General features: G+C 40.3%; 1 protein-coding gene across 1 annotated transcript in view; it reads right to left on the bottom strand.

Annotated features, from left to right (window-relative positions):
* Window positions 1–27815, bottom strand: part of CCDC85A (coiled-coil domain containing 85A) — a 293953-nt gene extending 266138 nt beyond the window's left edge. The window contains exon 1 of the mRNA XM_080408087.1: window positions 1–27815. This exon is cut by the window's left edge and continues 29870 nt beyond it. The gene's annotated coding sequence lies outside the window, so the exon portion shown is untranslated.

The following is a 27815-nucleotide window of genomic DNA, read 5'->3' as shown; positions in this document are numbered from 1 at the left end:
ACAGGCTGTATTCTATGGGCCTCACGGTTTTAGTGCGCAAGGTAAGAAAAGCAGCCCAACCTTGCAAAAACGTCTGATCCAAACATACCCTGTTGCTTGCTAGAGGGCTCGCACAGGGTAAAAGATTTTGCCAGGAACTGCCAGCAGCCCCACAGCCTGCCCCTCTGTCAGCCAGAGCCTTCCTGACCCTCCACTGCACTCAGAGGAGCGGCCCCAGAGAACCCCATGGAGCAGGCTTGGTGTGCAGACATGGTGTCAGTGCTGCTGCTGATACAACTGCTCTGCAGTCCTCCTAAGTGCAATGCAGCCCTCAGTGATGTGCTGTGCATAGGGTGATGATAGTTTGCTCCAGGATACTATGAGCAGAATATTGCCCATAGAGCCTGCAGGGAAAAAAGCAGTTGGCTCTCCTTGCTACTATATTCTGCTGTTGCAGCAAATCATGACAAAACATAAAGTGAATGATTTTGCTTACCATGTTCTGCAGATAATAAGCTCTAGGAAACAAGCTAGTATTTTACTTCATTCTTCAGAAAACTTCCTTACAGCTTTTTTTTTTCAGAAGAATCTCTCAATATCTACTTTTCTTCTTCTGATTCCATCAAATGTCTCGGTACATCCAGCTCCTTTGATTCTTGCCTGTTCTCGTGTGCAGTTCTGGCATTTTATTTCTACACATGAGATTTACTGACAGAGCTCTGTAACGACCAAACACAAAAGCAGGATTTGGTTACAGTTCTCTGCTCAGGTGTGCTACCCTGGTTTGAAAGCACTGATGAGCAATTACAGGAGCATAAAAGGAGGTAAGTGTAAGGAGCTGAAGAAACGTGCAAATCATTTTTAGATGCTTTACATAAATGGTTTTTGTTCACAAGTTAGAGAGTTTCCTTGAATTTGTATTTTATTTTATTTCCTATTATACAAGAGAAGCCAAATAAGCAGAGGCTGAACCAGAAAGAACAAGTCTGTTTTATCAGTTTACGTGCAGATTGGGGCATGCCAAAGATCACCGAATAAACTAGGTCTCAGTTCAACAAATGGGAGTTGCTTAATAATACTTCTCTCAGAGAAGATGCACAGAGACCCTGAATGTTTTAATGACAGATCTTCACAGTATCAGGTGTTGTCTGTGGAATTATGCCATTTTTTCCTGCGTAGGACATTCAGGGAAGAAACTTAGCTGACATGAATCCACTTGCAGGCCTAACCTGGATGGCTGTGAATTGGCTTAATCTCAGCTGGCAACTGTGAGCAGTTAATAACTCTCTCACAGTGGTATCTGGGATTATGCTAAACACAGCAATTTCTTTGCTCTAATGGATTAGTAGACCTGTGTGGCACCTAAATTATAGAACCAAGAGATACTGTGGCAGTACACAAAATCCAAACACACCATGCATACAAGATTAACCTTGTGGCTCATTCAAACCATTAAGTACACTGAACTCCAGACTCTGCCTTGGGAACTCCTACACTTCGCAGCTTCACTGTTGCAGCACCCTGTAGCAGCACAAGAATCTGTGTTAACCAAGTTAACAAACCTTTCGGAAATCACTTCTCATTTCAACCCCACTGAAAATGCTGTAAAAATACCTTCTGAAAACATTGGTCTGCCCCCAAACTGTAGGGCAGATGATGGCTTTTCTATGTTTAATCCTTTGCATCTGACGTTTTTAAAACAAAGTTCTGTGCCCAGACTTTTCATTTCATCCCTGTCTTGTCACAAGTTTAAAGATTAGTGTTCCACCATAATCACCATCCATTACCTAAAATGATGGCAATCAATTTTTCCCACATTTATGACCTTGGTAATGTCCCAACTCATACCAGTCAGGATTCCTGTAATTTTTTTAAAGTTGAAGTTCACATGGTAAAGCAGAACAAATGATTACTTACCATTTCAAGAAACACAGCTATCGTATCTATGTCCATATTCACAGTACCAAGCATTAATGTGATGTTTGGAAAATGAGATGTACAATCCACCTTTATATACATCTCATTTAGCTCTTACCTACCTCTAAATGTAATTAGATAAACTATTATAAATAGGCAAATTAAAGCAGTTTCTTCTGTCTCTAATTCAACCCCATTAATTTAAGAAATCATCACAGTTTCATGATAAAGTCATCACTGACTCTGGCTGGATATTCAAGATCGTTAGAGTTAACTAGCTACCAAGTAATCAAACACAAATCCTGTTAAGTTGAAGCATATATTCAGTATTATGGAAATCAGAGACCCTCCTTGCTACCAAATGCCACTCACATATAATTTTCCTAAGCTGTCAAACAAATACACCTGCTCCTTAGCCACAACTATAATATTATTATTCACATTTGCAGTGCTTGCAACTTCATTACTTACAGCCCAGTCCAAAGGTGCAGAAGTCAATGCAAGAATCTCATTAACATTAGATGGCTTTAGTCAGCCTACAGATACCCAGCAGAAAGGAATATTATATATAGCCAGTGCACATAAAATTCATTTCACCACAGTCTTATGGCTGAAAGCTCCAGACAGCCAATCCTTAGAGATATCTCCCTAAGTTTTATTCACGTGAGAGATTCCAGAGAGAATCTGTAGTCTGCCAAAAAGCCATGTCACACTAAGGATCAAAGCAACCTGATAAAAGATGGTTCATTCTGCTGTACAGAAGTTGGTGCTCAGCAAAAACAGGTATGACAGAGGTTCTTTTTAGTCCTGCAAAATTCTAGAAGAAAATCCACGTTTTGAAACAGCCACCGTGAAGCGATACTGTTTCTACCTCAGTAACTGTTAACAAAGTACCTCTGATGTAAAAGTGTGCTTTGTTCATGAAGTTCATATGGACTTATTATCACTCTCATTCGTCACCAATGTCACCTGACATGGTTTGCTTTCCCCTGGAAAATGTTCCTTAAATTCCTCTATTCACTGTAAGAATTCTTCTTCCACACCCAAAGTTCAAGTTAACGAAAACATCTAGATCACTGTGGGACACAGATTGCAGAATATTTTAACAGACAGACCTAGTAGACTGCATGGCGTTTGTACTATGGAAGCAGTAACAAAACAAGTTACCAGCTTACACTATACATGGCTTGCAAAAAAATGCTGTAGAATTTCTAAAGATCAGCGAGTGCTCCAGTCATGCACCTGCAGCTTGAGCTACGGACTGACACTCTTTAACAGCTGACAAGAACAGGCTGCAATCTGAAGATTCATTTCAGGTTCATTTTGCTCATTCTTACAGGTAAAGGTATTTGGAGGTATTAGAAAAAACAAACAAACAAACAAACAAATAAAAAATTCGCTGGCTAAACACGGGTTTTGATCAAATGTTTGAAAACTGTTGAACCAGGCCTAATTTTCAGCCTTGAAGCTCAGAAGACACTGATTTTAACTAAAAAAAAAAAAAATTAAATACATCTTGGAACTCATCTATGGTGTGACTAAAGATGAGACCCACTTTGAACTGGACAGAGTGGAAACAGTTGGCAGCTCAGAGACACATGGACAATGTTGAAGCATCAGCCTCTGTTGTGGCACGTTATAGGGAGCTCTAACCTGAATCTCCACGTCCGCGCGTTAACAGCTGAAACAGTCTCTGCCCAGGCCATGCTCAGCTTTCCCTTCTCCAGCTCACCTCCACAATGTGAGTGGACGCTGAACCTCAGCCTGCTGGTTAGACGTAGCCAGGGCACCTCTGTGGAGAAGAGCGACTTACATGTGGTTTAGTCAGATGCATTCTAGATTATCTCTTTTTAGGCCTGTCCCAGAAATACAAAACCCAACTATCTCCAAAATCATTGACGGAGAAGTGGGTGAAAGCAGAAATCTTGATGTCTGAGGGCTGTGATGACCATATTCTGCTTATGCTGCATATGTTACTTGTTCTCAGTACAGTAAGACCTACAGCAAACGGACAGACATACCTAGCATAGACCCATCCAGTGGAAATACAGAGGCTAGCTATCAAGACCCAGGTCTGAAACCAGATTATTCCTTTCAAATGTAGTGCTTTTTCTAGATCCAGAAAATGTGTGAGAAATAGGATATTAACATTAGGCCTGTAGTTCTTCTTGCCAAAATGCTGCATACAGAAAGTCCATACATGCTGGCATAAAGTTATAGTTTCCCATGAATTTCACAATTCAAACACTTACTGAATTTACACTCGCCCTGCCGCAAGCCTACATCATTTCCTGCATTTTTTAGAAGCAGAACACACTTGCTGACTAATATGTGTTAAACTATTGAACCAACAAACAACAGTTTGTAAGAAAGCAGAACTTGTATAAGCTGTATAATGCTCTCTAGCAGTGCTACCTAGAGTGATTCTTGGTAATATTTATTCTTAGTAATTCCTAGATAAAAGAAAGGTATACCTTTCCTAAAAAACGTAATGGTGCACTAAGTAGTTTTCTTCCTAGTACACTGCCCTTGTTAAGCCTCAGTATTTGAAGTTTAAAATGTTTTGTAAAGGATGTTACACGGGGACACTGCAACTGAAAAAATTAGGACATAACCAAAACCACTGCAGAGTTTTTGATGTCGCAGATACTGCATCAGGAACTGATTGGATAATAATCAGTCACCATCAGTTCCTAATGCATTGCCTTCAGCATCTAAACAAGCATCTATGAGTTTCTAACGTGAATAGCTGCGATATTGTAATAATGACATGTGCTAATGTCCCCCTACCAGAACTTGACAGCTCTCTCACAAAAATGCAGTATTACCTTTAGATTTCCCTCTAGTATTAGTACTGTTCAGTGAGACACCTCACTCCCTCCCAGATTAGGACAGTGCAATTAAAAGCAGATTGGGAGAAAAAACTGAAGGAAAGAGGACTGTTCTTGCCTGCGGTGGTTACCTCAACAATGTATTTCTTTTCATAAAAGATTTACAAGACATAACTAAACTACAAAGGTAGTGATAATGACAAGTCACTTCTATTGTACCTTATTTCAAAGTACTGCAAAATTATTTACAATCTGTTTTGTATTATTATAATATATGCACAAAACTATGCATACTGATTTATATGTACATATCTATGAGACCAAATGAGAAAGGAGAGAGAGAGGAATCTTTTCTTTGCTGATGAAACAGAAGCCACACTGAATGGGAATACATAAAGGACAGCATAGAATGTTAATATACAATTCACTCAGGAACTGAATGGAACATATCCAATTGTAAATGTGTATGACAAATGGGTAAGTAGAAGGCCACTTATAAAATATTAATTTAACAGATCTTTGCTAGGTTTTGGGTTCTTGCATCTCCAAAAGTAATTTGAGACTTGATTTAGACCTCACCTGAAGAACAACAACCCTCACCAACACATTTCTATTAATACCACAATTTCTAAACTGAGCACTGGCTCTGAGCAAAGCATCTGGACCCTCCAGTACATCCATGGATATGTTGGCATTCTCATATCCCTATTCTGAGCATATATCATCCCACATGAATTTGTGATCACCAACCTACAGCAGAAATCTGGATAAACTGAAGCAGGAAGATGTACAGCAGGACATCAAACCTATCACTGAACTTACTTGTATTCATTGTTCAGAAAGATAACCTGGCAAATCTTATCTGCATTCTGACAGAACAAACATCATCTCCACAGTTCTCTGAGGGGAAAGTGAATGCCTAAGAACTTAATTATGACATAACATACTGACATTGTTTCATTCATTATTCTTATTCAGACCCGAAGCTCAAAAACTTTAAATGCAACCTCCTGGCTGTCTCCTTACGAGTTTTACCCACTTCTACATAGAGATTAGGCTGGCCACAAACTTTGAATAAGAACAGGGATCTGGAACTCATCTCCACCCCACAAATTGTAGGTATTTTTTTAACCAAAGGTGTGTTTCATTATGTTACATTGGTAGGAAGCAAAATCTGTATTCAAATCCTCAACCCAGAATCCATGTATTTGGAGAGGAGAAGTGCTGGCACAGGACCAGGTTAAATCCTCAGAGTGAACCATTCCACTGAGAAAGAAATTTGCATAGCACAAAAGCAGTCTAAAGGCGCTGCCGTACATGCAGAGACATGGAGCACCTTCTAAAAGGCAGGAAACATGGCTTGTGGCAAGAGTAATTTTAGGAGTAAGACAAGAAGCCTGAGTAAGCAGATGTTGTCTGCAAGGTCAGAAAGGTAAGTGCCAGTTTCACAACATCGCAGATTATGCAGTGACACAGAATTTATTCCAGCCCCTCTGGGGAATCAATACCACCTGTGTTGGTTTGTATCTGTGATCAGATTAAATAGTCACCTACAATCTCTTCCCTTCATGCAGATCCCAGATTCTTGCACATGGAGATCCATGCTGACTCCAGCGGGCACTAAGGTTCTGAGGGAACAGTCTGAAGGAAACCACAGTAGTTTCTTAGCCCATTTTTTTTTGCCCTTCCTGGGAAAATACTTCAAGACTACCAAGACTTAGAAACACTGGCCTTGCACTTATTTTTTCCCTATTGGCAATCTTTTTTTAAAACATTCATATTCAAGGTTAAATATACCACATATTTTATTTATTACTTTTTTTACTTTGACCTTCTCTAGTGCCAAAAATGTATCCAGCACATCACATATGAACGAATGACATAGTTCTACAGGTCAAGCACATACAAATGTGAGGAATAACTGCTGCAGAAAGGAGCTAGCAATAAAAGGATGAAAATATTAATAGTAATAATTAATAGGTAGATATGTATTAAGTCTTTTATATGAGAGAAGAGAAGAGAAGAGAAGAGAAGAGAAGAGAAGAGAAGAGAAGAGAAGAGAAGAGAAGAGAAGAGAATGAGACCAGATGAGACAAAAATAGGTCCCGTTCATAACGCTCATCGATTCCATAAGCTCATACCTGTTCCTGCAAGAGACACGCTAACCTGGGCAGCTGGCAACATGCGGAAAAGAGAGAAGTGATCCTATACCACCCATATATGCAGAATTACATGACAGATACTGGTCTAGGTGCTGTGGCAATTTTAGACAGCTTCTGCCATGTCCATACACCAAAAATCACAGATTTATTTGAAAAGTCAAAAAGAATTGAGCTCTCTACAGTTAGCGCTACCTGCTGCCACTTGTGCTCTGATCTCCTGGCATGCAGTTACAACCTTCTCTTCCCAAAGCCCAAGACTCTCATTTAGACAGAGGCCATGCCAACCCTAACCGATAACAGTACATCCTTCTCAGAAATTATTACAGCCATAAAGCACACACACAGCTAGTCATCTTAATTCATAGTCATTTAACTTTTACTTTTCTTTGGTCAATCTTTAAAAAAGCTTTTTTGTTGTTTTTAAACAAGTCTTAATCTTAAGTTTTGCTAAATGTGAATGTACTCCACGAATTTAACAACTTTGTGGCCATATAGCCACCAAGAAGGGAATGAGGGGGAGAGAGAAAGAGAGACTCTTAAAACAAAAGCTGCAAAACTTATTACTATTTTAGGTTTAATTTTAATTTACTAGACTTCAAGGTGACTATATCCCTCGACAGTAGTTATGAAGTGCTCTGAAACCTAGTGCTTTTTGGCCTGTTAGATATATCTAGGTTATCTGTTCAGGGCAACATGCAGTTACCTATACATTAGGCTTCCCAGTACTGGGGAGTGGGACTGGCAGATCTGGGCCTTTGTTTCAGACCCAGTTAACCACCAAGGAATTAGCATGGTAATATAGGTTATCTTTAGATCCCAATCAGCCTATACAGAAATGCCGTGAGAGAGCAAATGGGTGGGAAGCCTGAAGGGAGCTGATGTCATTGAGCTCACACTGTAATCTAATTCTAGATTGTTTAGGCCTCCCATCTCTCATCCTCTTCTTCTCTTCCTGTTTCTAGGAAAGAAAATAGCCTCCACCCTGCTAATGATCCCTCAGGGGAGGCAGCGTCAAGAGGCAACACTTGCTGCAGCAGAGAAAAGCCACGGCTGCTGCCGTTGCAGCACACAGCATCAGGCTAAGAGTATCCACAGCCTACAGATACCGACTCATCTGAGTGGATGAGAAAGGAAGCCTCCCCCCCACGGGAGCTCAGCTGATTCAGGGAGGGAAGGGAACAGTCTTTCTGTGAAAACAAACCACCGAGCTTCTCAGAACCCCAATAATGTCTATGCATTCTCCAGAGAGGATTTGCAGAAAGACAGGAACAAACATACCCAAACAGAAAGATGCATAGTTGGAAACACAATTTGAACATGACGTTTCACAGTGAAAACAGAGGGCTTAAGAAGGTCTCGTTCTGCATCCCCACCAGCAGGCAGCAATGGGTTCCTCTTGCTTTTTTTCCCCATAACTTCTTTGCCTCCCTCCTCCCTGCTGAGTGCTTATGGCCAGCTTCTGAGCTCCCGCACTGAAGCCACTAGAAAAAGGTAAGGAGGCAAAAAGGCACCATTACTCTTCCTCAAAAAAAACCAATTTTTTTTCCTCCCCTTTCACACTTTTGTCCCAATTCAGCTACCGTCTAATCAGCCTGCAGTGACAGTCACCAAAAAAATGGCATTAACTGTATTTTTCCTCACTTACCTTTTTCTCACTGCCAAAAAAGTATCCAGTAATTCTTGCCCTGGGAAACCTTTGTCATTTCAGATGGAAAGCTACCTTTCCATTACTTGCTCCCGCTCCCTGATTCAGCCTCTGCCAGAGGCCAGCATGCAAATGTGATGCTCCACCAGGTTTGTTAACCACAGAGCACCACATTCATTTATGCCAAGTATGACCTAGGAGAAGAATAAAGAGGGAAGAAGGAGGAAGCATTTGATAAACCAGTAATTAAATACTAACATGTTGCATCTCCCACTCTGTCCTCACTGCCTTTGAAGGCAATAAAATCCAGACTGGTATTTCCTAGAAATCTGTATACGTACAAAAATTATCTGAGGCAGGTGTTGCCTACAATAAAAAATATCGTAATGGTGCCAGACCAAAGATCCATCTAATTCACCTGGCAGTAATTAAGACAAGATGCAAAAACAAGGTAAACACAGTGGTACTTTCCCAAACTCTCTTCCAGGCTCCAACAATTTGTGGCTCATGAACTCCCCAAGACATACATTCCCATGCATTTAGTATCCATAACAAATTTATTTTTCATGAACTTGTCCCGTACCCCCTTGAACCCACATAAGCTGCAGTATCCATAATACCTGAGGCAAGGAGTTTCACAGTTTAACTACACATAGTAATGAAAAGACCCTTCTTTTTGTACCTCTGCTCAGTAGAGCTTTCTTCAAGCTTCACCTTGTTTGAAAATCTGGCAGCTGAATATGGACATGAAAAACAGTGGTTGTTCTTAAATATTTGTGTAAATTTTACCACACTGTTACACAATTCCTGCTGGAAATGGGAGAAAGAACAAAGAAACAAAAAAACATTGGTGGGGGGAGGGGGGAGCCTAGGCAATGAGGAAAGAAAAGAAGGTGACTATGGTGAAACAGGTCATTGTATCAAACAAGAGAATCTGTAATTCTTACTTTAAGGACACAAATGAGGCTTCCAGAGAAGTTTACACATCTTTTGAATTTCTGCCCAAGTATCTCGGCAAGTAGAAAGCTGTTTTAAATGACAGGGCCCCCTCTCTCCTGACTGCATACTTGGAGATTTTAGATGCTGTATTTATTCCGTTAGGCTCATGAAATCAGTTACACCCAAGAAATGTGCTCCAGTGATGCCATTTCAGACAGTAGGGTATGAGTAACTGCTACGGAGGTCTACAGTCTCCCCACTTTTGGTTAATCCACCTCCCACTTGGACCATACCTCAGCACAGACAGGGAAGGCGCGCAAAGTCGTCCACCCTTTTGGATGACTCTACAGTCCTGATGGAGCAACAGCTTGGGGCACACGCTGCAGTTAGCCACCCACACACGTAGGTTAATGCACTTTTTGATGATTCATAAACCCAGCTCTAACAGCAGAGTCAAGCCTTTTGTTCATTATTTTGGAATGAAACATCAGCTAACATTTTTTACAGATGACTGTCAAGGCAAAATCCTGGACTGAAGAGTCCTGCTTATCTAAAACGATTTTCAGCTACACCCTTTAAGGCAAAGCCGTGTCTATTAAAAGAAATAAAGATAAATCCCAGAATCATAATCCTGGAACATTCAGCTGTGTACTATACTCTGTGCAGTCCATTATGTCTAGATTTTGCAGGGATCCTCTGTACAGCAAATGCTATTACTGTGCTACATAATCCTTACTCACTGTGGACTAGTTAAGGATGGATTTGTATAGCCTTAACTGCAGATTCTTCTGCTTTGGGGTCTTCTTGCTGAGTCTTTAATAACATAGCTTTGAAGTTTAATTACTCTTTTAACAATTGCCACCATTATACTTGAGATATATACAAGATGAGTAATAAGCTTGTAAAGTAGAAGTTAACTTTAATCAAAAAGGGAAAACATGAAGTAAGTTTTATTCATCAATAGCTTTGATAAAATTAACTTTAGTGTCATGCACATCAAGTCCAATTTTCAAATCACTGGAGATTTGCCCTCTCTCTCCTTCCAGCAAATTCTATTCAATCAGTAATTATGAAAGAGAGGAGGAGTTGCCAATCAAGGGAGGGGGGAGGGGCGCAAGAAGATCCACAACTGCCAGTTAACTTTACTACTAATATAATGGAAAAAATATGTGCAGAGCAGCCACCCAGAAGATGACTGCCCACACCATTCTGAAGAGTTACATCAGAAGAGAAGACGGCCACAGAAAATTACACTGGTACACAGCTCAACTAATGGAATGCACAGAGCTACAATGAGAGAGACTATGGACACAGAAAAACTGCTCTGACATAAAGATATATTACCACATTCCCTTTTTTAGAGAAAGGGGAAAGATTAACAACTTATGTGTCAGCTAACAGAGGACAGATCTTTGCGAGGGAAGCATTTCCAGAATATTTTATATGATCATTTTCTTTGACCTCCCCGCAATACTGCAATACCTTCAGAGCTCTACCGCTCATATATGCAAAAAGAACACAAAGGAAGACACTGGAAATGCAGATCCAGTTAGCAATCTCCTTCTCTATCTTTATGGTTGTTTGCCTGATGACACAGACACAGTTTTAGGTAATAATGTACATAGAAAAATGTGTGCATGTGGAAGTACGTAACTCCAACAGCCCCTCTGCACAGTTGGCATACGCTTCATGTAGTCAACAATAAATACAAAACTATACATTTAGATTCCAGTTCTGCAACTGCATATTGTCAGGTACCCACTTATATTCAGAAAGCATCATTTGCACTGTAAGCACGTATCAGCAAACAGGACAACAGGATTTATTTTCTCTACAATATTTAGTAAGATAAAGGAAATAATTTTTTATAACATAGGACATGATTTTTTCTTGGGTACTGCAGGTGCTGACAGATGGAGAGAGACACACATCATCACATCTTTTTGTTTTAAGTGGCAGGTTCAGGAATGTTATTCCATATCACAGAAGGGATGGTTACTGGCTCAAAAGCCTTAGCCTTCTGGAAGGTTTTTTTTCTGCCAGAAGTAATATCCCATTTTGATCAATTTCTCTTATTCTGTCTATAAACTTTTTTTCTCCTGCCATTTTCTTATCTATTCTGGCAGCCACACATACAACATATTCTACTGGTTCACATCAATTTATGTTATATAAAAACACTTGTGTATATAACCACACACATAAAAAACAATGTTGAAAGAATGTTAAGGTTGCAGACTCCAAATGTCATGAAGTGGCAAGATTCAACGTGCATATTTTTACACACTTACAAAAAAAAGATGTTTTTACCTCTTAATGGTATCTACGGAGTAAGGGAAAACAAGCCAAGATTATGTAGGAACCTTTGGTCCAAACAGACATTGTAATACAATGAATGCTGTCCATAAGAAAAGTTCAGCATCTTTTGCTAAAGATGCTTCAAATGTCAGATATTACAAGAAAATTGCAGTGTTACTTCTTTCTAAATGCAGTACTACAACAGAAATGGAACATCTAAATTCTGAGAGACAAAACATTTGGGTAAGACATGTTTTTACCCAATTTACCCTAACTTTATAAAACTAAAAATCCCCTCTCTTTGACATCTAAATACAGCATCTCTATTCTCTCATCAGAGGAAAATTTTCTGACAAAAGCTAGATTTGTCATCTAAATCTTTCCATAGAAAATTCACAGCATTCATATTCTCATTCATTTATAACTAGATTTTTATATTTCCAATTCTCCTTCACATCAAGACACTATAGAGAGGTTTCCAAACTTGCCAGCTGAGAGGCAGAATTTATTATCTCCATGAATCATTCATTTTAGGCTCCAATAAAAGTACAAGGTCATTTAATAATGTGATAGATTATACCCCATCCCTGAAGCTGAGGATCACGAGAGTAACATCTCCTCTGCTAAATCAACAGGAGAGACAGTCTCAAAAACATTCTGCACAGAGACCACCTGGTCTACAAGCTCTGCTGAGAAACCATCAGCATTGCAAATTCTCTGAGTCCTGCTTATCCGCTGTGCTGGCTGAGACTGTAACCACCAAAGACTCCAGTTGTTTGTGCCAAAGTCCTTTACGTAGATGCACAATTGGAACTTGTAAATTACATGTAAAAACAGCTAAGGCTCACAAAACTCCAAAACATTTCTTGTTTGGCCAGTGTGGCCAGCAGGGTTGTAATTTCTGTGAATCCAGTATCTGGGGTTCTTGGAATTTACCAGTCCTGCTGGCAAAGCAGTCACATCTTGTAACTTCCATGCAGGCAGGAATGAGGTTCAAGGAACTTACAAGCTCCCGGGGGCAGCTGAAGGAACTTGCAAATTCAGTTAGACAGATACCTGGTGTTCATGGAAATCTGCCAAGCCTTTTCAGAAAACAAATCACAGCTCATGACGCTTACAGTTTTTTCAGTGTTGGAACTAACAGTGAGGTCCACTGCAGAGGTTATACTCCCCACTGAATGCCTGAACGAGAACGTGTCTTTGCTGGGAATCTGTTATATTCTTGGCTTTGTATCTACAGGACAATATGAACTTCCCTAGAGATTCAACGGCTGCATCTTCTACCATATGCCTGAAGGATACTGTAAATGTTGTTATCATGCATATTAACCTCCACAGGTAGTCTAGTGAAGATATAATCTGTATCAAGTATCTTACACAAAATAAAACAGGCTCCCAAGAGGCCAGCAACTACTTCATGTTGCAGCCTCAGAACAGTTCCGGAAGGCTTGATGAAAAGTGAAGGTGTTCCTAAGCTCAATGCAGTTGTTTGCTCCTCTGTTGACTGCTTTGTTTTGTTTGAGATATCCCAAACTATCTTATTTAACTATCATCAATGAGAAGCACTGAACCACAATAATAGAGAGGGAACACTGAACTTTAGGGAGGCAAGTGGGTATGGGAGGTGGGACAGATGCGAAAAGCAAGGAAAATACCTCCCAGTCCTGGGTATGTTGTGCTGTGAGATGGGGAACAAAATATCCCATGTGAACAGACAGATGTAACAAAACATTATCAAATTATTATTTCACTGTTGCTTCAAATGAAGCATACATACTAGCTTCAGCTGTCATGTGCTTGAGCCTAACATTTTAAGCACAGAAGTCTGATAAGTTTTAAGGACTCACGTTGTTATTATAAGAATATTATATGCACATCAGTGTAGTGCATCTGATTTAACAGATATTCTACTCTCTGACCACTACCACAGAGTCTAATTGGACTTAGTTATCCCTGGAAGTTTCCATCCCATGTCTGCCTCCGAGTGTCCATGAAATCACTAAGCAGTGTCTGTGGAGCACACACATCTCCCCACATCCAAAGTCAGTGTTAGATACTGCAATCAGCCTCTTCATTCAATCAGATTCAGGACAGGCCAAAGAATACTTATCAATGTAACTGAGTCAAGACGTCCATTCTTACATTAAAAACAAGAGAGTAGCCCTTGGAGGGACAGTCACAGAGATCAGTCAACATCAGCCCACTGAGGAAGAGACAATTTTGCCTCATTTGCAGTAGTTTAGAGAAGACCAGGATTTTCTGGAGAGAGGTCTCTGACTGTGGCTTCCAGCAGCACTCTCTGACTTCCCAGTCATACAGCCACATTAAACCCATGTTAAAAGGCACTCCTTCTAGCTCCTAATCCCAAACATAACCTGGAGCACCATTATCTTTAGTAATTCCAGTTCACAACGTGTGGGATGCGGTAGCCCCATCCCGCTACCTGCTCTTTCTGCTTTCTCCAAACCTGCTTTGTGTAGCTTAGCGCAGAGAAGCCTCTACAGAACCCATGGGGACAAATAGAGAAGATGCCACCAGACGGGTCCTTACACAGCTGCACGTGCTCTCTATGTGTGTATGTATGCATGTGCTTTCCAGAATGTGTACATGTGTGTTCATAGGTCTGTCCATACTTCCAGGACTTCTGCACCCACAGAAGTTGATTTTTGCCTTCTAAGAAGCATTGCATTCACCAAGAGGAAAACAAAAGAGGCCATAGGAAACATGAATAGGATGAACATGTACGCGGTAAGCGTGGACAAAGGAAAACCTGATTCATCAACACTCCTTAGACTCTGCTTATTACACTGACTTCCTGGAGCAGAAGCCTCCCCCCTCACTTTAATCTTTTGAAGACTCTGCACAGGCAGTAAACATTGATTAAAATGTTTGCAATCAATATTGTCTTTACTTTTCCTTTTATCCACACTGATATTAATACACACAAAGAAGCTTCTCAACAAAAGCCCTTCATACCCTTCTCCTCTGTGTCTTACTCTTCTCCTGCACATGTATCCATTGTCTCTCCAAAAATACACTGGAGTAACACAGCCACTCCCAAAGTCCCTTGTGGTGTACTCTTTGTGAATCCGAAAATCTCTTATTCCCCAAACCTGAACCTTCAGACAAATCCTTGCATTTAGGATTCCTAGTCTTGCCAGGCTCAGATTTTATTTTTTTTAATTCAACTTACCCAACTTTCTGTTAAATCAAATTGGAACAGAAACCATATTTTGCACGGAAGATGAAGATACAGCTGCAACTTCAGAAAATACCACACCAGGACAGAAAAGTTTAACCCTCACTAACCAGCCTAGCTCTTCCTAACATAGCATGGCAAGACACCTTTGTAGTCCTTACAGAAAGTCACAGGCTTTTCCAAATAACTGTAGTATAGAGGGTTACTTAATTGTTTTGACAAGGCAACAAATGAAGTCTCTTAAAGGACATAATGTTTGTATGTAACAGCTTGCTACATCACTTACACAACTTACTCTGATTCTTTTTTCTTTCATGCAATTTTAAAGCAGTAAATTGACTTAAGGGGGGGGGGGGGGGGTAGTTATTACCACAGTTTAAAGGAGGAAAATTAGTTTAATTGCATATATTATGTTAGAATATGCTGGCACCCTCCATAAAGACATTATCTTCCTTTTTAAGGTAAGTCTGTTCTGAGGATTCATAATTTTGGCTCATTTCATCCATGAAGGTTCCTTTGTTCATGAACCAGAGCAGAAGGCTATGCAAACTAGATGTGAAGTGGATTAATGTAGCATTCAGGCAAGATTTCTTTCATCTAGCAAAGAATAACCTTGGACAAAGCCATCAATTTAAACAGTTCCAGACTAGGGCAAGTTCAGCTATGAAGCTACACCCCAGTTTCACAGATGAACTCTCTTCCCAAAACGATCTGAAGCAAATGTCCAAATTCAAACTTCTTTAATACATTGAGAATTTTTGGAACAAGCTCTGGATATAAAGTCTGTGGAGCTTTTCTGTACATCATATGGCATGAGAATTGTGAAAGCCAGCCTCGCCAGAGGGCACTATGCCTGTGCTCTGTGCCTAATACTCCATCTTCTCCACTGCTGGTCTGACATTTGAACTGTAACTATATAATCCCTTCAAAAATAGTTGCACATTTTTGTTTGCCTTCCAGTAAACATTCCACTTTTGCTCACTCCCTGCGAGCACTGGAGCCAAGCACGCCTCGTGCCGCTGTTTTGCCACTAGAGGGCAGCTCTATATGTCGAGATCTTTCTCATTAGTTCAGAGGAATTAAGTACAGTGTATTCCTACGCAATGGATCCACAACACACAACTTCGGCTCAAGAACTTTTTCAAAGCCTTCTTTGTTTTAAAGCAAAACACAAGGTTACCATTTTATTCACCTGTTTATCGTGCATTTACCTTTGTGACGTATGCAGGATCCCTGCATGCAGATTTCAGAGGAACTATGCTGAGTTAGCTTTTAATGGAGAACACCACTGGGAAAACATCTCTTTATTTTGCCAGGGTGCTGTTGGTTTCTATGGTGCATTCCCAATCTCACAGGTTTATGGTATTTTCTGCTGTTTGTAAGTCCATACGCTTTAAACAGCAACAATAGCATTTTATCAAAAAATATATTTTTAAAGGTCAGCATTCTTTTAATGTGTACATTTACTTAAATCCACAAATCCATGTGAAGCAACTTTCACCAGAAAAGAACTGACTGGTTCCAATTTTCTCCTTTCTTTTCCTTTCTTTATTTTTTTTTCCCTGCTATCAACTCCCCTATTATCTGGATAAATCTCCACCAATGTCAGAACAAGATTTGCTTGCTTGTGCGCTCTCCCCCTTTAAGGCTCACCCATCAGGCAACAAACAACGGGTGTCAATCAGACCGCAGGCGCTCTGCCACATAGGGAGCTCAGTCCCACTTGCCTCATACTCAGCTGCATTTCTTAGACAGCCTTTGGGGGATGGCAGGCTCCACAGTAACTTCACATGCAGCTTGAAGTGACGCCCGACTTCCACAGGGGTCCAGCCCTAGATCTGCATGCACGTAAACTAAAAGCATCCTTCAAATAAGCCTCACAAAGGTTTTGTCATCTCATCCTTTGCTTTTTAAATTACTAAACAGACAATGCATCCTGTTACTACATCTCTCATTCCCTTTAACTGAGAAAGTCCCCTAATTTTGGTCCCTTATTTCTCAGAAAGTTGGCTAGGAGCTGCAAGGATTGCTGGGGCTTCAAAGCCAGCTGTTAGCATTGTGCCACCATAATCAAGGGAAGCATGGATTGAATTCCCAGCCTCATTCAGGAGCCTAGTCCTTTTTCTGACCCCATCCACAACACACCTCACACTACCGCATGGCACATGGTGCAAGGGAAAAGGGACATTTTGCTGGGATTACCATATTAAATTACTATGAGAACACCCCACTAATAATAATAATAATATGTTGTACAAGTTCCTTTTCCTATTTGAAGCTCTACAAGTCAAGCCCTACAACTGAATACTTGTACTGGATATCTTCCAACCATGAACGGAAAAACACACTGACATGAAAGTTTATTTTAAAAGACACCAGAGGGGTCACTTCCAGATTAGGCCAGGTTGAATTTTCCTCACATTTTGTGAAACTCTTCAGGAGATTTGCTGTGGCATTCCACAGTTCTCCAGGCAAAAAAAGCAAAACATACTGTATAGAGCTTGCAGATGCAAGTGTCGAACACTTCTTTTTAGAAAATACCAACCTACAATAACAAATCTTTTTGCTATTCACAAGAGAATCATTGAGTATTGCAAAACTTGATAATTACTGATTCATGACAGATTTAGGAAAAACATCAGCTTAAGTAATCAGGTCAGGGCACTGCTGTTGACCACAGTGTTGGCAAAAGAAACAGTTTCTTTCTTCATATCTTTCATCAAAGTTTAACATTTCACAGTATTTAGCTTTTAGCACTTCATTGGTCCAGACCAGTAAACAACTGATAGCCTGAGAACTAGAAGTTAAATTGTGAGCAAACATCTCTAGTATTATCTCTTAATTCTCTCACACCATTCGCATACTTTTAAATTCAAGTTAGTAAACTTACTGAGGATCCATAATAGTTGTAAAATAACTTACTACTGCTGTTAATAAATTCACAAGATGATTAATCCCTTACCCAGGCTGTTGACAAAAGGTATGCTGTGTCACATATTGCCAACTGGGAATAAAGATTTCATTCAGATCTCAACGTGGACAAAAAACAAACCTACTTTTTTTGTGAAGGAAACGTATGTGATCTTCATTTCCTCTTGGAAAATGAAGGAGGAAAAGTCAAGATCTTTGCTCTAATGAAGATTACTTCGAATAAATCCATGCCACTTTCACCCATGCCACCTTGATATTCTTTGTCTGACACTGGGAAATCATTCCGAAAAGGCAGCACTGCAGTGAAAGAAGGTCTTGTGACTCCAAACGAAGCATTGGAATAGCTCCTATTTACCTTCCTAAAATGCACACTTAAAAAAACCTAACACTCCTAAGACTGAGAAACTGTTAATCCACCCCAAGGAAATATTTGTTCTGCTGTAGAGAAGATACTGTCCTTACCACTTCACCCAACTATGCTAAATGTGACTTACACAACAAAGTGTGTTGTAGCAATTTAAACCCAGCCCACAGGGGCCAACTCTTAAATGTCACAAGTTGCTACACTTAGGCCTACATCACAGCTACATTTCCTGCATTATAAAAGGCTTTTACTAAATCATGATAGCCATGTTGGAGATGAAAACTGAAGTTAACCGGATGAAGTGTGTCAAGAATCTAGAGTCATTCCATTCAAAGTAATGCCTTGTGCCACAGCCACAAGCTGTGATTTTCTACATAGAAGTATTTTTTATACATGTGTTCTAAACCAAATATTACGTGACTGTTAACTCTGAATCACTATTAGCTCTAAAGGAATGTTGTAAAACCACTTGACCCTCTACCTTCAGAGAAACAGAATTATATATCCTCTTATAAAATTTCCTGCTGATTAAGGAAAGGAAAATCTTTGGTAGAAACTAGAGGAAGAATAGCTGGTAAGACTTTTACAGTCTAATCCTTAGAACTGTCATTTTCACCCATTCACAGGATTGTTTTATATTTTTTTAAGAAAACTTCTCATTTTCATATGGTTCTACTCATAAAATTTAGGTGCTGTCATCGCAAAACCACCATTAAAACAGACAGAATTAAATGTTATCTTTGCAGACTTTCCAAGTGAACAGACTGTATCAAGCACAAAGAGCTCCCTCCTTTATAGTAAGACGTCTCCCTGTAGATGAGATCAGGACACAGTGGCTGAGCAGTCTTGAGTACTTGGACGATAACTGCCAGAGTTCAGAGTGCATTGCCTGTTACTCTGAACCCTCTGCCCCGAGTTTTCGCTGATCTTGTGACATACATGCACGTTAATACACATGTACACTCACACACATCACTTACATTCTATTTCCACACTGGGTGAGAGAGAGCCAATTCTGAATTAATGCTAAGTTCAGTAATAATTACAGTTTCCTGAAAACAGTCTTAAGCAATGACTCCACTAAATGACATCACGGCTCAGTAATCATTTTTTTTTCTTTTTGGTTTTGGCTAATCTTCTTTTGAATCAGCATGAAGAAGAGGACTGAAGTAAGGAAAGGTCCTTTTTAATAACCGCAGTGCCACAGCCTTAAGGCCAAAGTGACCTCCATTGGTTTCTGTGCCCTCCCCTTTAAAGCAGCAAGGAATTTACCACCTAACAGCAACTATAAGACCTGTCCCCAAAAGCCATTATGCACAGTTACTCGCAAAAACTTAACAGGCTCCTCACCCACTGCAGTCAGACCACAAGAGTTTCAATGCATCACCGGTGCAAGCCAGAGAAAGAATGTGACCCCTTAGTTCTAAAGGAACAAGTGCCAGAAAAGCTATTTTACAATCACACAATCTACTTCAACAGGCTTAATTCATTCATCTTCAAGATGGCATGTTTCTTAGTGTCCACAGCTTACTTAGAGATACCAGTCAGAAGCTCCAGTAATATTCAGAGATTCGTATACTAAATGCCTTCTTGAAGGATTTGTAACTGAGACAGATAATTAATAACTCAGCCACAATTTGCTGACAAACTGTTGAACCAAGAGCTCTCCTCTGATTTGAGAAAAGCACAGGCAAGCTCAATCAATTATGCTTTTCCTGCTCTAGTGTTTTCTTGCAGAGGTTGAATGTATATGGTAAAAATCTGTTCTCTCTTACGAAATATACATTTGAAAAATGAACGATGAACATAAACATAAATGACCAAGGCCTACAATTCTGACACATTCTAATTATTGCTTCTAGAAGTTAAAATTTCTACAACCATAGTTCACTGTTTAAAATCCTGTCAAACAGTGCAGGGAGAACAGCACATTTTTTCCAAGAGTAAGGGAGGTAGAAAGCAAAAACCTTTTCTGCATAAAATGGGATAAAGGTAATAAATGAGGAGTCTAGAAGTAAGTACTAGTAAGGCACTGAGTAGGATCCAGGTAAATACATGCCCCTCCTTTGCACTGATGTAAGTGATTTTTTTTCCACATGCCCCCTTCTCTTTTTCTTACTGTTTTATAAATGCATGGAAAGACATGAGGACAGGCTGGTGCTCCAACTGTAATCTCGTCTGCACAAAGCACCCAGTGCTTTTCTTAAAGCATGTACCTATCCTTTGTCTTATGTACGCTGAATTCATGTTCAGCAAACCACTTCAATCAACTTTAAGGAGCCTTCTGCAGGAAATGGAAGCACAGTGCACCAAACATTCCCTGGCTAACACAGGAAATGGCAGAAATGTCATTTCTGAGAAGAACTAAATCCCATGTGGGAACCTCTTTGAGTGTGCTCCGTACAGTCACCTGACAGCCCTGGGAGCTACCAGGCTGCCTTGGAGGCAGGGGGCAATACCTCAGGCGTTGTTCTGCAGCCTCCAAAGACGGACACTTTAATATCTTAATCTCCAGAACTGTATTTACGACCTGCAGCTGTGGTGCCAAAGAGGCCCATGGCCCCTTACACACTGAGACTATTGTTGGCAAAACAGAGCTCTGAGGTTTCTTGAGTGACATAAGCAAGTTAACTGAACTAAACTAGCCTGCTCTGGATGGGGTGGAGAGGGATATTTGTTTTTCTTTGTATCGATCAATTTATTCTGGGCCTTTATCACTTTCGGTGTTAGCAGTCTTCTAAATTTTAATAGCCCTTACAGCATGGTAAGGTGTGAATGAGCAGGAATTAATTTGTCAGGGCTTTGGGCTTCCAGGGAACAAGAATGTGAACTGATTAATAAAAAAAGAATTCCCATGTTTCACATAATTTAAAATGAGTACATATTGTAAGTTATGTGTTAGTTTATTACACAGACAAAACGTTTGGTATGGTTCTGCAGCCACTTAAAAGGGATACCTCAATGACTCAGAGCAGTGGTGTTCCCTCTGTCTCACTCCCAAAACTGAGGTTATCCCTGGTGTGGTTAAACTCTGACAGAGCATATTTTGAGAGTGTATAGGGATACAGACTCTTCTGTGCCAGCTTTTAGTCAAATAATCTTCCAGCCTCTTCCAGAATTTTGATGCCTTTCAACCACATGTATCTGCAAAGAGGGGTGACAGGATAACTCCTTTAATCTCACAGAAAAGAAAATCCCCACTGTTATTTTTCTTCTGCTTTCTGTATGACAGCATACAGACTAGCACTAAGTAAGTCTAATATTCTAGGGAATTAAAATGCTCTGACATATATCCTTTAGTATTAACATCCAGATATTCACCAGAAAAGTTATGTCTCTGGACAATAATTAACAGGTTAACTGAGCAGGTTGTTTGCCAAGTTCACCTACACACAATATAAATAAGAAATGCTGCTGCTTTTCCAGTATTAATAACTTTTTCTCAAAAGGGAAAGAAAAGAAAAGCAAACTCAGAGAGTTCAGAAGATGCTTATGAAACCAAATTATTGTTCAGTGTATCTACTGAACCTGATGTTTATGAATTCTAAAAAGCAGAATAGTCATTAGCAAGAGCTCTGCCCCACAAATCTCTTCTTCTAAGGTCCTCTTCCACTGCAGCATTTCTGAGATGTCTCATTTTTGTTGTGCTGAAAGATCACAACACTGTCACGCTCCATTCTTGGTCCATGAGGTTCTGCAGAAAGCATTAGGTTAAGGTTTTCAAATACGGATGTCTACCTTGAAGGTCTTCAGCACTTTCTGAAAATCAAGAATAGTCTGTCCTCTTGACTGAGGACAAAGAAAGTTGAATTATTCAAAATATTTCAAAGAAATCTGGAGCGGAATACCATACTGGAAAACTGCAAAAATTAAAACCAGGGCATATTAGCAGCTTGAATAGCCTGCTGAAGTTGACCTGCCAATCAGAAATCTACACTAGTCATATATACGTATTCTATCCCAAGCAGGTCACATTTACCTTTCTCAGAAATGAAAAAAGCTATGGGACTAAAAGAGACATCTACCGCTCAGAGGAAGGGTAAGTGGATTTCCTACAATAGAGTGAAGATAAAAGAAAGGACACAGAGTTTTTACTCATCCACACTCATTTTTCTCCCTGAAATATGAATGTTGCAGTAGATAAAGTTCTGCCTGATTCTACTTACAGTTGAGGCAATGGCAAGGGGCCCATGGCAAGCCCTGTCACTGCTGCCTGAAGTCAACCTCACAGATAAGCATCCAAATTCCACAGCCTTTGAAAAGGATCTGGGTATCTAAGACAATTAACTGTCTTTGGAAATCCTAGATATCTAAGCAAATGCAATCACCCCACTTTCCTATGCAAGCATCACATATTTTCTTCATTTCACAGACAGCGAGTCTACCAAGAAATAGATTAAATGATTTGCACAAAGCTTCACAAGAAGCCAAAACTAGAGATGAAAACTGTCTCCAACTTATTCTGGGTAATACTGGATCTGAATTCTGGCATTTCTATTTTGCCTCTTAGTCAGAGCAAGGAACTGCACTGAGATAGTCTAATCAGAAGAAATCTATAGATTCCAGCTATTATTTTGAGTGTCAGGAAGGTTGTCTCTTCCTCGGATGGGTCACAGTTCTGTGAAAAGGTTCCAGACTGTTCTCCTTTTAACTAAACTGATTGAAGTCTAGCATAGCATCAGACTTAAACTCCTGTATGCAGCAACGCTAGTTTTCCAGAAAAAGGGAAGAAGGAATGACAACTACAGCGTTACAAACGCCACGTATCTACGCCGATTTATGTTTCTTGGTCTGCTGTTTCTCTTATCTGGCACGAAAAAAAGAGAAGGAAAGATCACTGGTAGAGAGCGCAATGGAAAAGAGCTACTACACAGAATAAAATGATTGAATGGGTTAGAAATACCAATACAAGCAAAAGATAGGAAGACTGTTCAAATTCCAGATGCAATTACTTAGCAAAATAAAATCTTCACAGTAATAGTGATGCAATTTAAGTTAAGGTGCAAACTTGTCATACCCAAAATTCTCACCACATTAAATAGTCTTTACCTGTATGGTTAATCCATAAACACAAACATTCTGGGACTGTGAGTAAACTTTTGGTAAGTTGAGCATCAAAGTTATGCCCTTGAAAACATTGAGAAAGCACCTGTAAACCATATTCTGTCATTTTTCAAAGGGAAGCCTGAAATTAACATCACAGGTAAGCATCAACAGGAGTGGTTTAAGGTCACGAACAATACCAATTACATAAGACAAAAGAGGTCATGAACCACACATGGAAAGTAAAAAATGAACTCGTCCTTCCCCCACACTATCATATCCTCATTTCAGGTGTTGTTTTCAGCTGTATCAGAAAACTTCTTACACTTCTGAAGCCCTTCAACCTTCTAATTTATTATGGCTGTGCAACTGCACCAATGAAAAAGACAGACAGCTTCTGGGGAGATGCCTTTCTCATTCACTTGCATTCTCTCACTCACATGTTCATTCTTTTACTGTCAGAGGACTCGGGTAAGAATACAATTACCATATTCTCTGGGCATTCAAATTTCTGCTGGAGTTTACAGAAACATACATACAAGACACATCCCTATAAATTGCAGACGAAAAGCAAACTGCATGCTTGATAAATTGCAAACCATTTCCTGGATCTTTAGTAAAAGTTAAAATAAAAAATGGCAACAACATTATACTTCGATATCCTCAGAATATTATTAGACATTCAGAAATTAAATCACAGGTTAGCCTCAGTTAACCAATGGGCTCAGTACAACAAAACCAATGCAAGACCTGTCATACAGGAGATAATTTTAGCAAAATAATGGCTGGGATTCTAGGGTAGTCGATTTTATAATCCGACTATCATGCTTCAAATTGCAAGAATTATGGGTCAGGAGTTTTCTCTGACTATGTGCCTGTATCATCTGCCACCTATGTACTCTACTGTAACACAAAGCCGCAAACAAGTAATAATGATAGATACATGTTTAGTTTTAATGAGAGACCTAAGATGAAGGAGACAATATGTTCTCTGTCCTTTGCTACTGACGTTTCGGTCCTTATTAACTTTTTGTTATTTCAACATCTGTGATCAAAAACTGATATGACACATTTTTACCCCTCACTCTTAGCTCTCTAGGAAAAGTGAGAGTAATTTGCTAATGTGGTTCTTCTTGCAAATTAAGTTTACAGTAAAGTAACACCTCACACCACATGCAATATGCTCACAAGACCTCCCTTGTAGATAAATAAACTTGTAAAATTTCACCTCAAATAAAACTCAACATTTGTCATATTTAATCAGCAATAAAGTCAGACATATAATTCTTCACAATTTATCCTTCACCAACACTATGTCATTTCCAAGCTGAAACGTGGAAAAAATTTTGACATTTGCAGGCAGTTGTGGCAGAAAGGCAGCCTGCCATGTTATCAAAATAATTTATGTTCTAAAATTCCTGTGAGTCCAACATGAAAATAACATCTCCCCCATTCCAGCTCTTAGTTTAGACAACTCCAGTGTTACTTGATATGACATGCTCGGGAAAAGAAATCATCTTAAATTGACACTGATAGTCCCCTGAGCTGACAAATACAAGTTGCTTAAATTCGCTGTGTGCTTGATTTTCTGTTCTAGTGAGCTGTGTTTGAAACAGGAAAAGGGGGTCAGATCTGGGAGTAGAAGAGATTAAACTGCAATTTTGTTTTCCTCATTTTCAGGCTAACCTCTAGTATCAGTCTCAGCCTGCTCTAAATTATGTCCAGCTGTCTATTGCCCCTGGGACAATTCTAGCAGCCAGAATTAGTTGGAGTGCAGTGACATTTTAACCACACACAGTCTTCCTTCAGCCTACCTATCCTTGGGTTTTTGAGGACAATGGGGGGTGGCAACAAGCCCTGCCACGAAGAAAAAATGTGAACATTTTAAGTCGTAAACACATTCGAGTTAAAGAATGTATGAAAACTGTGGTTTTTAAAGAAAGCAAAAGCTAAGATGCGACAAAGAGTTCACTAAAGCAGTAGGGAATAGAGTGTATCATTTACAGAAGAAGAAAAAAAAACAGATAATGAGGGGCCAGCTTCACAGGGCCCCCTCAGTGGGGAGCACTGTCAGGGACCGTTGTAAAGGATTGACCTCAGAAATGCCATGTTGTATGGTCAGCAAGAAAGAATGGATGGCTTGACCACTTCTTACATGACATCTTCAGACATTTCAAATATGTAAGTTCTACTGCTGGGCAGCTCATTCACAACACCCCACATGCTCCTCAACATTTCCAAGGGTCTAAATCCTGCTATCCTACATAAGGCAAAATTCCAGTTGCCTCAGTAAAGAAATATCTGAACAGCAAAATCACGAACTGAGTCTACTACCTCCATTCAAAGGATCAAGAACTATCCTTAGCAGAATACAGTATTTCATCAAATGTATAACATTGTCTGAAACAAAATATAGGATCTATGCTCATCTGGCTTTGTACATCCTCAAAATTGGTGTTTCTGCTGTTCTGTGCTTTGCTGCTTCTAGAGTGAAAACAACCAACTGCAGTTCTGTGATACAGGCAATGTTTCCCTAGGTGGTAGATTAAGACAAATTTTTTTAAAATTTTGACTTAATCCAGAATCCAACAAGTTAAATTCCGTTCTCTTTGCGTGGCAGATATGACAATGTATGCAAAACTCACTAAGTGTTGTTGCTATTTTGCATTCAATTATTAGAAATGTCTGTACTGCTTTCTGTAAGTCTGAAACTGTAACACTGCAAACTATATTAGGGGTCAGGTTACAAATATGAATCCAGTTTATGCTAACAGGAGTCAATAACTTCGAGCCAATCTAACACTTCAGAGCTGTACTTCTAAAAAATGACATATAGGTTTTAAGGAAAACTTTTTTGGACCAGGTAAGTAGGTGTCAAAAGACAGCTTGTTAAACACCAAATGTCCTAAAAATGCAGTCAACCTAAATTTTCTCTGTGGCACTACTTTCTATGGCAACACATTTCTCTATGGCGACTATTGTTGCTTCTGCTCTTTAATTACCAGTTGGGTGTGTGGACTGCAAGTCCTACATTTTTAGGAGTCTACTTACCCCTAAGCATAGAAATTGCAGCGAGAGAGGAAACCCCCTGTCTTCTCTCATAATTACCTAATAAAAAAAACAAACAAAAAAAAGAGAGAGGTGCAGCATTGCTACAGCTGAAAGTATTCTGAAACAACCAGCTTGGCCGTTTCTAAAACAGGTAAGAAAAGAACTTATTTGATTCAGAGACAAAACTAATGTGCACTGTATGGAACTGATAAAAAAAGAAGCTAATGTTTTATGTAAGATCAAATATAATTTACTGTTAATAATTTAAGGGATTATATAGGAAAGTTATTCTCTAGGCCAGCAGTGCCAGAGGTCTGCAACCTAGTATGCTGTTTTTTCAGGAGACCTCAAGTTCTCCAGGCCCTTCATGGTCAACATTGAGAAGGTAAAACCTTAAGTTAAAGGCTTCGTGTTCAACTAGTGGGATATAGAGCCGCACTACTACGGCACAGTGCCCCAAGAAGCAAAGTTGGGGCCTTAAATATCCAGCTTATCCCTCCATAGAAAGAATGCCCTGGCATGCTGCTCCTCATCGTAACTGTGCCACCTATGAGAGCTTCTAAATCCCTGTAACGGCTCCTCACCCTCCCTTCAGTCCAGAAACTTTCCCACTGGGTGGGGAAATAATGGCATTTCATATGCAGAAGCAGCTCTTAGAAGTGACGATTGCTGGAACTTACATGGTGTCTAAAGGAACAGGCATTCCCCTGGGAAGGGCTCCTCACGGTTTTTATTTACTGAATTCAGAACAGGCAGGAAAACACATCAGACTTGCTATTTTGAATTGCAAATAGCTTGCCTAACCCGATCAAAGCCCCATACTATTGCTTGCAGTCACAATTCAGCTTAGACTAAAAAAAAATGTGTATTTATACGCAGGCTTTCAAAAAAAAGCACTCCAAGGAGCAAGCTGGGCGTCCAGCAAGAGCCAGCCCACCCAAAGCTGGGGGGAGAAGGTGGTGACGCCCATCTGTCACGGCGCAGGCCAGCCGCCACGCAGTGCTCCGAGGGGCACGGCCCTGCCTCAGCACGGCAACCATGCCATACGCTGCCTACACAGTAGGGTTACAACGGGCCTACTACAACCTACTACTGTTACAATGGGCCTACTACAACCTACATAAGGTAAACCAGCAAATGCCGTCTTGTTCCCTCCTTCGCACCTCAGCCTCACGCAGCTCCGTCCTTAGTTGCCAAGACTCGCAGCCCGCTGCGCGGGACCCCCGCGGCCCCCACACGATGGCCGCCCTGTACCTGCACGCAGGTCCCTGTGGCGAAGGCGCCCGCCACCCCTGCAGAGCCACCCGGCTGCGGGCGGCAAAGCCGTGCCCGCCGTGAGGCAGCGGCCCCCCGGGGCCGGCAGCCCTCTCCCCTCACTGCTTCCCCGGCAGGCGCCCGCGCCCGCCCCCCGCAAGCCTCCTCCGGGGCGCCCTCACGGCCCCAACGTGGCGGCGCG

Source organism: Falco punctatus, assembly GCF_963210335.1.
Source record: "Falco punctatus genome assembly, chromosome: 12".
Classification (NCBI taxonomy): domain Eukaryota; kingdom Metazoa; phylum Chordata; class Aves; order Falconiformes; family Falconidae; genus Falco; species Falco punctatus.
Note: the sequence above shows the minus strand (reverse complement) of the source record. Positions and strands in the feature narration are given on the sequence as shown.